Here is an 11,253-nt window from a genome sequence, read left to right as displayed (position 1 = left end):
TCCTCCCCTCCCCATGTGCTTCAGCTGCAGGGCAGCGCAGGCGCAGTGCGTCCCCCCACCCCATTGTGGACGTCACAACGTGGAGGCAGCCCTGTCAATTTCAGAGTGAAACTCCCTCCCTCTGGGTAACATCTGGGAGCAAAGCACTGTCTCCCCCTTTCCATTCCTCATCTTGGGAGGGGGAGAGAGAGAGGCATTTGGGGGTTGGGGGGGTGGGGTGGAGACTGTTCACTTGTAGCAACTGGAGTGACTCCATGGAGGGAGCAGGCTCTCCAAAGGTGCTTAGATGCTCTCTGTCCCTCTCAAAGGTATTTTCCTTGTGTATTACCTCAGTTTGGCACGTATACAGTTAGCACCCTGGAAAAGGTTTGCTTCTTACCTAATGTTCAGAATTATAAGGGTAGTTTCTCATGGAACAGAAAAGTATTTAAGGGATTGGCACATTGATTTCAAATGTAGATATATGTTGCTTCAGATGGTGTATATCTGATATTGTTGGCTGTCATAAAAACTTTGTGGCTATGATTTTACACCTTCTAATGCAGTAATAGAGTTACATTCTATATTTCGTGTCTTTTTTTATTTACTAGGACAGCAGGAAGTCATTCAGTAACTTCACTGGCTTTCTTTTCCCAAGCAGCCTTAACATTTCATTATCATATTCTTGATTCAGCTCCATTTCCAGCACCTTTGTTGACAGCTTGTTCCAGGTTATTGCGATCTAAATTAAGTTTTCCTCCATACACACTTAAGGCTATCTTGTTGCATGAGGGTTTTCTGTGTCCTGCATAATATATGGTCAGCATTCATCTAGCAATCTACAGGAATTTCCACCAATGTTATGTTCACTTAACAGTACTGACAGTGATCACTCAATTTGTGATTTTTTTTTGCAGGAAGACATGCAGAAAGAAATCTGAAAACAAATGATACATCATCTTCTGACAGCGCCACGTGAGTCAATGGGGCTTGAATATCAGCAGCCATTCAATTCAAGAAGAAATGTTTGCTTTTGTCTGTGTGAAAGATTTTGAACACTGGTTTGGCAGGAATAATACTGAGACACCCGAGTGAGGGAGATTCAGTACGCTGTCTGTGAAAAATGTGTCAAACAATTTACTAAGCTTGGGGGATCAAAATCTCACCCCTCACAGTGGGGAGAGACAATGCATCCATTCTGTTTTTAATTTCAAACCCAGCGTGACACAAAGAATGCTCCCCTTATGGGGAAACCATGGAAATGTGGGGACTGTGAGAAAGGGTTCCCTTCCCCATTGGGGCTAGACACCCACAGATGCGTTCTCACTGGGGAGACGCCATTCTCCTGTTCAGTGTGAGGGAAGGGATTCAGTTGGCTGTGCAGCCTGCAGACACACCAGCAGGTTCACATCAGGGAGAGGCCGTTCTCCTGCTCTGTGTGCAGGAAGGGGTTCTCTCAGACATCTGCACTGTAATCTACCAAAGGGTCCATATCATGGAGAGGGCGTTCATCTGCTTTCAGTGTGGAAAGGGCTTCACCCGCTCCTCCCACCAGCGGAGCCAGCAACGAGTTCTGGATTTTCTTTTAGGATGTAACTCTGAAGATGGACAAGGGAGATCCAGTGGATGTAGTGTACCTGAACTTTCAGAAAGCCTTTGATAAAGTCCCACATAGGATGTTAGTGAGCAAAATTAGGGCGCATGGTATTGGGAGCAAAGTACTGACTTGGATTGAAAGTTGGTTGGCTGACAGGAAACAAAGAGTCATAATAAATGGCTCCATTTTGGAATGGCTGGCGGTGACCACAGGGATCAGTGCTGGACCGCAGCTTTTTACAATATATATTAATGATATAGAAGATGGTATTAATAGTAATATTAGCAAATTTGTTGATGATACAAAGCTGGGTGGCAGGGTGAAATGTGAGGAGGATGTTAAGAGATTACAGGGTGACCTGGACAAGTTAGGTGAATGGACAGATGCATGGCAGATGCAGTTTAATGTGGATAAATGTATGGTTATCCACTTTGATGGCAAGAACAGGAAGGCAGAATACTACCTAAATGGAGTCAAGTTAGGTAAAGGGGCAGTACAAAGAGATCTGGGTGTTCTTGTACACCAGTCAATGAAGGCAAGCATGCAGGTACAGCAGGTAGTGAAGAAAGCTAATAGCATGCTGGCCTGGAATATTGTGTGCAGTTCTGATCTCCAAATTTGAGGAAAGACATTCTGGCTATTGAAGGAGTGCAGCATAGGTTCATGAGGTGAATTCCTTGAATGGCAGGACTATCTTATGTTGAAAGATTGGAGCGACTGGGCATGTATACCATTGAGTTTATAAGAGTGAGGGGGATCTGATTGAGACGTGTAAGATAATTAAAGGATTGGACACTCTGGAGGCAGGAAACATGTTTCCGCTGATGGGTGAGTCCTGAACCAGAGGACACAGCTTAAAAATAAGGGGTAGGCCATTTAGGACAGAGATGAGGATAACCTTCTTCAACCAGAGAGTGGTGGGTGTGTGGAATGCTCTGCCCCAGAAGGCAGTGGAGGCCCAGTTTCTGGATTCATTTAAGAAAGAGTTGGATAGAGCTGTCAAGGATAGTGGAATCAAGGGTTATGTAGATAAGGCAGGAACAGGATACTGATTGAGGATGATCAGCCATGATCATAATGAATGTTAGTGCAGGCTCGAAGGGCAGAATGGCCTACTCATGTGCCTATTGTCTATTGAGTTCATGTGCCATTGCAGGGGGATTGAAGGAACGACGGCTGAGTGCCATTATCGACTGGACTATCAACCCAGTTCCAGGGATTCCCGGGGTTTGAATCCCGCCGAGGCAGATGGTGGGATTGGAATTCAATCAGAAATTTGAAGTTCTGAATCTAATAATGAAACCATTTTTGGGGGGAGAAACTGCCATCTAATTCACTCATGTCCCTTTTAGGAAAGGAAACGACCATTGTGGGAAAGGCTCCCCCCCCCCCCCCCCCCCCACCCTTTTGGCAATGAATGGGAGTAAATTAAATGGATACGGTGTGTGGGTTGAAATTGCTGAGTGAGGCAATACTTCCTTCAGCTTAAGGCTGTACCAAGGACCAATTATAAAGGGACAACTCGGTGCTGACCAACAATAAAGGAAGTGGATTTGGGAGGAGTGTGTGAGCTTTGAGCTGTTTTAAAAAAAAGCTTCTTTTCAAACACTTTTTTTTGGCTGGGGAGATCTGAAGCTGTAACAAAGTTGGGTGGCAATAAAGGTTACTTGAACTTAACCCCAGTCTCAGACTGTCAATGAAACCTATGAGATCCAATAGGTTTTTGTTTTGAAGCTGCTCATTTCTTTCAACCTCTTGCACTAAGTTTCCAATATTGTGTATCAGAAGGAGAAGTGAATGAATAGCTAATACCATTAGAAATTGTAAACTTTTCATCTCTACAGGTATTGCATCATTTCATCGACATTGTAAGGTTTACTGGCAGCACCTGGAGGTGTGGGGTGTATTCACGAGAAACAAAGTTAAAAATCATACAACACCAGATTATAGTCCAACATGTTTATTTGGAAGCACTAACTTTCGGAACACTGCTCCTTCATCAGGTGTTTGTGGAGCAGGATCAGAGGAGAATTTATAACAAAAGGTCGCAGTTTCATGCAACAGAAATGATATAGAACAAACTTAGATTGTTTGAAATCTTTCATCTTTTAGGATGGGTTGCAGGTTTTGGTTCATTAATATGTAAATCCCAGAACTTGTTTGAAGACACATTCTCGAGACAACTTAAGGTCTGTATCCCAATCTTGAGTGAGACTGGTTCTATTTCCAAAGTAGGAATTTATAAAATCTCACATGGATTGACTGCCTGTAGATTGTATTTGGCTCAAAAAGCGCACAATATATCTGCAAATACAAAATCACACCAAAGCCTTGTATGTAAGTGTGCACGCATGAGAGTATGTGTAAGTGTGTGCATGCTTGATAAAGTGTGTGAGTGATAGAGTATCAGCCTGTGAGAAGGTGTATATGTGTGTGTGTCAGAGAGGGATCTCTGTGAATGTGAGAATGTGTGCTTTGTGTGGGTGTGAGAGAGCGTGACAGTGAAGTGGGGTTACCTGTCATGTGACAGGAATCCAAGGTCCTGGTTGATGCCATCCTCATGTGTTCCGAACTTGGATACCAGCCTCTGCTGGACCACTAAAACTGAATAAGCAGTTACATAGCACACATTGGAGAGGGCAGGGTGGGACTTGTCTTTCGATTTGCAGAAAGTTGGAGGTTTTGGGTGCTGGAAACTAGGGAAAACACATGCTGGAGGACCTTCGGCTCAGAGAGATGCAGCTAGAAGCCAGGCTGCAGACACGTTGGGGGAATCATCAAACCCCCTACACTGTGGAAACAGGCCCTTTGGTCCAATAATACACACTGACCCCTCTTAGAGCATCCCACCCAATAACCTCCACAGCTAATCCCTGAATTTAGAACATCCAATCCACTCTAAACTGCACATCTTGGGACCTTGGGAGGAAACCAGAGCACCCAGAGATTGGGGAGAGGGGGTAGTAAAATGCAAACTCCACACAGACAATCACCCTGAGGGTGGGATCAAACTCAAGTCCCTGGCACTGTGAGGCAGCGATGCTAACCACTGAGCTGCTGCCGCGCCGCCCACAGTCTTGGATTGAAGGAATCGATTGACTTCATTCCAGGATTGAAGGAATGGATTAGCTTCATGCCAGTCCTGGTGACACTCCAGCCCGTTTGGGGAATTGAATTTGCTTCCACAGAGTTTCCACTGTGCAGGGGTCATTGCGTCTCAGCAGCTTCAACGATCCAAAGAAGGGCTCGTCTACAGCGAGAACACTAGTCCACATTTCGCTACAGAGTTAAAGTTCTCTGCACAGTCAGAACCCTGGAACACTCCCACGCAGGCTGTGTGTAATCACGGGGCTTCTCAAGTCACGTTGATGTTTCAAATAATTTCCCCTCCTGGATTCAAACGCTGGTGATATTCAGGCCCTGAGTAAATTTCTTGTGTGCGCCTGAACAGCAAATCCTCCTCTGCTAATACCTTGAGAAAACAGATCATTGCTGTCAGTGCAGGGCAGGAAATAGGATAGGAGAATTCTAGTTTGTACCGAACAGCCTTCCCTATCGCCTACCCAAAATCTCTGTTTCCCAATTCCTCCACCTTTCAATGGATTCCAACTCGAATTCATCCTTCCATCCTCCTGTTTTTGCCTAGCTCCCCTCACCGGAGAGCGCTCTCAGTTCAGTTTCTTAGTCTCTTCTTGCTTTTCCCAGTATATTTCCCACATCCTTATTTAGTTTTTAAAACAGAAAGGCAGTGGTTTGCTGATGCCAGGATCTGAGGGTAACTGCGCTCACGCTCCAGATTCTCTCTCGCATCATTCACAACAATCTGCACTGCACATGTGGAAAGAAGGGGATGCTGGGAGTGGGTGGGACGCATTCACCAACTCCCCATTCAATCAAGATCCAATCATGCCCACAGCACCCCCAGTCTATTCTCTCTCACTATTCCTAGCTTCCCCCGCCCTTTGACACACATGCCACTCTCTGCACCTCCGTCCATTCTATCTCCATACCATCTGTCCCCGTCCAGTCCAGTCTCTCATCCACCCTCTGCCTTCCTACATCCAGTCCCTCTCCCCACACTCGTTCTCTCTCTCCTCCCACTCTCTGCCCCCTCCATTCTCTCTCTTCCCCACCCTCTGCTCTCCATCCATTCCCTCTCTCTCTCCCACCATCTCCTAACATTCATTGTTGCTCTCTTTCTCCACCACCCTCTGCCCCCCTTCCATTCTCTCCCCACCCACTGACCCACGTCCATTCTCTCTCCCCACACTCTGCAACCCCATTCTCTCTCTCTCTCTGACAAACGTTCTGCCGCCCATCCTGTGCACCCCCAGGGTTTCTATAACTCCAATACTCTGTCCCCATGTCCATTTCTCTCTCTCTCTTCCGCCTAGCCTCTGCTTCCCATCCAATTTCTCTACCCACACCACCCCGCTCCCCTATCCTTTCTTGTGCCTCGAACCCTCTTCGTTCACTGTGTCAGCCCTTCTCAGGACAGAGAGAGAGCGGATGGTGATGACTTTATAGGGAAAAAAACCTACCCTGGTAAGTTTGCGCTACACCAGCTTCCGGGTCCGCTCCGCGCTTTTTTCCAATAAAGGCGCGCAGGTGAGTCCCGGAGATGTGACTTGACTCTCCAGTCTCCCCAATGTTACAGAGATCGGATCAAGTCTTCTTACTGCCGCAGCCCGGGTTCGATTCCCGTGCAGCGAGGCAATTTTCAGCACAGCTACAAGAGCGGATTTACGTCTCCCTGGTGGTGTAGTGGTTAGGATTTGGCGCTTTCACCGCCGCGGCCCGGGTCCGATTCCCGGTCAGGGATGTAGTTTTCAATGGGTCTTAATGCGCTGTACAGTTGTTTCTTGATCTTCGTTGTTCCTGGGCACTGCAATGTGAAGTAGCTCGTTGAAATGGCATCCTGATGCAGATTTGTTTGCATGTGTTGGGATGATCGCTTCTGCAGCGACAAACAAGTGAACAATCCTCACTCTCACTGTTAGGCCCAACTTGTCATCTGCTTTGTAGGTAGAATCACAGGTCCTCAGCACTGCACACACCTTTGCAGTCATTCATGGCTTCTGATTGGGGCAAGAAGTGATGGTCTGGGACACAATGACACCGTCAATACACTTGCTAACGTAGGAAATCGTCGACACCATGTACTCCTCTAAATTGATGGGATCGCTAAAATTTGGGGTCTCCCTGAACACCCACCAGTCAGTGCGCTCAAAACAGTCTTGAAGAGCAGAAATGGCTCCACCTGGCCAGGTTTTACCTGCTTCAGAACGGGTCTAACACCCCTTATATACTGGGATGAGCATAATAGAGATGTTCTCTGAGGAGCTGAGGTAAGGCCGGGATATCATTTTAACCCCAGAATGAGAAAATAAATTGAAAAGGATGGGAAGGGTGTAGAAAGAAAGTGCCGTACTCACAGATGTTGGACAGAGGAAGGATGTTGCAGTCTCGGGTGAAGCTCTATCTTCATTCAGAGAAGTAGAGGCAGCTTCTGCAGCTCATTTAGACAATAGGTGAGCTCTGATTGGGAGGAGGACCAGACTCCTTTCGGGTCCTCCAGGGTTTGCAATTGGTCAGTCGCCAAGTATGGTTCATGTCTTTGCGCGACGTACGGGCCGTTGGCCAAAAGAACTTGTAACACAGCGACATCACTGGTCGGCGCTGCGATTCCTATTGGCTCCTTCATGACGCCCTGCCCTCCATCGTGAACGTCACAACGCGGGACGAGGCCACTTTCAGAAGGAAACTCCCTCCCTCTGGGCAACATCTGCTAGCAAATCAATGACTCCCCTTTCCATTCCTCATGCTGGCTTGGAGACGGGGAATGAGAGGGGGAGGGGTAAAACTATTCAATATAGCAGCTGGAAAAAGAGGAAGTGAATCAAATGGAAGAGGTTTCAACTTATCTTTGGCTCTCAGATCCGCAAAGCATTTATCAGGACTGGAACTAGAGAAGGAATAGAGATTGATCTAGTGTTATTAGATTACTTACAGAGTGGAAACAGGCCCTTCAGCCCAACAAGTCCACACTGACCCGCCGAAGCGCCACTCACCCAGACCCATTCCTTTACATTTACCCCTTTACCTAACACCACGGGCAATTTAACATGGCCAATTACCATTTTTGGATGGTGGGAGGGAAGGACAAAGGGAGAACGTGCAAACTCCACACAGTAAGTCACCTGAGGTGGGAATTGAACCCGGGTCTCTGGTGGTATGAGGCAACAGTGCTAACCACTGTGCCACCCATAAATGGCTTTATATTCATTATGCTAGTCTCCGAGATTCAAATACAATTATCTGTTGTATTTTTGTTCTTTAGCTATGTCATATACTTCCAATTATAGAATTATTGAAGGGAACAGTAAGTGACCATGGGACAGAGACCTCCCAATTCATATACTCGATGCTCTGACCAATATAGGGCTACTTTCTCTGGAGTGTCAGAGGGTGAGGGGTGACATTATACAGGTTTATAAAATCATGAGGGGCATGGATAGAGGAAATAGGCATGGTTTTTTTCCCTGGGGTGGGGGAGTCCAGAACTAGCAGGCATAATTTTACGGTGAGAAATGAAAGATATAAAAGGGACCTAAGGGGCAACTTTTTCACGCAGAGGGTGGTGTATGCATGGAATGCGCTATTAAAGGAAGTGGTGGAGGCTGCTACAATGACAGCATTCAAAATGGCATCTGGATGGGTAAATGAATAGGAAGGGTTCGAGGGATATTGGCCAAGTACTGGCAAATGGGACTAGTTTAGGTTTGGACGTCTAGTCAGCATGGACAATTTGGAATGAATGATCTGTTTCTGTATGTACATCTCCATGATTCTAAGATTCTTTGACTCTCCCGAGAGCTCAAACCCTCCAAGCCTGGCAACATCCTTGTGCAACTTTTCTCAACCCTTTCAATTTTAACATCCTTCTGATAGCAAGAAGGCCAGAATTGAACACAATATTTCAGAAGTGGCCTCACAATTTGGGATAACTGGTCAGCATGGATGAGTTGGACGGAAAGGTTTGTTTCCATGCGGTCAGGTTCTATGACTCTATGGTAGGGATATAAACCATGTCTGCATTCCCTTCTCCATCCTGCCATTTGTGGTGTGGCTCAGACTCTAGGAACATCAGTGGGTCACACAGACCCTGAAAATTTCAAAAATATCTCCAAAAGTCACCAGGATTGTAAGACATTATCAGAAACTCTCATTTTGCCAATTTGTCCAATCTTCAGTACCGGACAAGTATTCTCTGTTTCCCATGTTATCGTTCTGATAGCCTCCTGGGGAAGGGACAAACTGGAGCCAACCTTTCCATGGGATAGATTTCTTCACAGAGTAAAACATGACAAGTATACATTTCCTGACTCCACTGCTTCAGTAAGTGTGTCTTAATAGGTGCTCACCTGACCAGTGAATGTCAGCACTCTTGAGTACTATTAGTCGAGAGTGCGTTGCTGGAAAAGGACAGCAGGTCAGGCAGCATCCCAGGAGCAGGAGAATCAATGTTTTGGGCATAAGCCCTTCATCAGGATCGACGTTCGGGCAGACGACCTTCATCAAAATCAGCTATTCCTCAGAACTGCCTATGGAACTATCCGATCTCACATGGACTCCAGACCACATTCAGCCCAACACAGTTTGAACCTGATCAGGAAAGCCAGTACACCTACAAATTCGAAACCTTCAGCAACAATTCTCTTTCCGAATCCTCTGCTCCATGCTAGCAGCCATGCACCGCCACCTACTCTACCTGCATTCAGTCCAGCCTCAGCAATACTCCCCTTCCTCTTGAATACTAATACAAGTCACACCCACAAAGAATCCAAACGTGCTCTACTTGGTGTGACTGGATTGGTGTCTGAGCAGATGGGATGACTGACTAAATCCCTTTCTGCACGTGGAGCAGGTGAAAGGCCTTTCCCCAGTGTGAACCCGCTGGTGTCTCTGCAACTGGAATAATCTGTGAATCCCTTACCATACACAGACCAGGAGAACGGTCTATCCTCAGTGTGGATGCGCCTGTGCGCCAGCAGGATGGATGAATGGCTAAACCCTTTCCCACAGACGAAGCAAGTGAACAGCCTCTCCTTGGTGTAAATGTGCCGGTTTGTCTGCAGGTCAGAGGGGTTAATGGATCCCTTCCCACACTCGGACCAAGTGACTGACCTCTCCCCAGTGGGAACCTGCTGGTGAGTCACCAGGGTGGATAAATGAATGAACCCCTTCCTGCACATGGAGCAGGAGAGCAGTCTCTCCCTGGTGTGAACTCGAATGTGCATAAACAGGGCAGACAAGTTAATGAATACCTTCATGCAGACAGAGAAGGAGGATGGTCTCTTCCCTAGTATGATCTATTGGAGGACCAGCAAGGCAGATGACTGGGTGAATCCGTTCATGCACTTAGAGCAGGCGAACGGACTCTATCCGGTGTGAGCCGGCTGGTGGGTCACCAGGGGGATAAATAAATGAACTCCTTCCCACACACGAAGCAGATGAAAGGTCTTTTCCCCGTGAAACTCTACCGGTGGAGCACCAGGGTGGATAAATGAATGAAGCCCTTGCTGCATAGAGAGCAGGCGAAAGGCCGCTCTCCGGTGTGACCGTGGCAATGACGTTCAAGCAAATATGGCATTTTGAATTCCTTCCCACAGTCCTCACATTTCCACGGTTTCTCTATGATGTGGGAATCCATGTCTCTGTCCAGCTTCGACAACTGTTTGAAGGACGACTCACACATGGAACGTGTTAAATCTGTTGCCACTGCCATTCACCAGGCTTACTTTCCAATTAAGAAGATCATGCATGTCCCGCTGTAGTGCTAACTTCATTTGCCACCTGTACTCCATAACATTTCATTCCCTGTCACTCAAACTTCAGTTCAATTCAGCCCTGAATACATTCAAAGAGCCTGTCTCTATTACTCTTTGTGTGGGAGCATTGCAATAAAGAAGAGCGAATAAATTCCTCATTCTGCTGATATGGGAAAGCCCTTATTTATAATCTGTGTCATCGAGTTCTAGATTCTCTGACAAGGAAGCATTTTATTGGCATCTATCCTGACAAGCCTCCCCTCCTCAGAAAGTGCCGTACTCACATGTTGGACAATGGAAGGAAGTTGCAGTCTGGAATGAAGCTCTATCTTCATTCAATTTCAGTGTAAAACTCCCTCCTCTAGACAACACCGAGGAGCAAAGCAATGTCTCCCCTTTTCCATTCTTCATCTTGGGAGGGAGAGATGGGGGAAAACTGTTCACTTATTGCAACTGCAGTGAATCCAGGGAGGTACAAGACTCTGTAAAGGTGCTCAGATGCTCTCTGTCCCACTTAAATGTATTTTCACTTTTTTCTTTAATTTGACACATTCATTTGAATACAATTTGCACCCTAGAAATGGATAGCTTCTTTCCTCATGTACACAATTATAAGGGTAGTTTCTGATGGAACCGAGCTGCATTTAAGGGATTAGCACATTGATATAAAAAGTACATATGTGTTGCTTCATTTTGAGTATATCTAATATGATTCACTGTTGTAAAAGTTTAATGGCTAATATGCTTTATCTTCTAATAACATTCTATATTTCTTGTCATCTTTTTCATTTAATAGAATAGAAGGAAGTCAATCAGCAACTTAAATGGCTTTCTTTTCTCAAGCGG

Source organism: Hemiscyllium ocellatum (assembly GCF_020745735.1).
Source record: "Hemiscyllium ocellatum isolate sHemOce1 chromosome 27 unlocalized genomic scaffold, sHemOce1.pat.X.cur. SUPER_27_unloc_24, whole genome shotgun sequence".
Taxonomy (NCBI): domain Eukaryota; kingdom Metazoa; phylum Chordata; class Chondrichthyes; order Orectolobiformes; family Hemiscylliidae; genus Hemiscyllium; species Hemiscyllium ocellatum.
The sequence above is the reverse complement of the archived record's forward strand: the minus strand, read 5'-3'. Positions refer to the sequence as shown.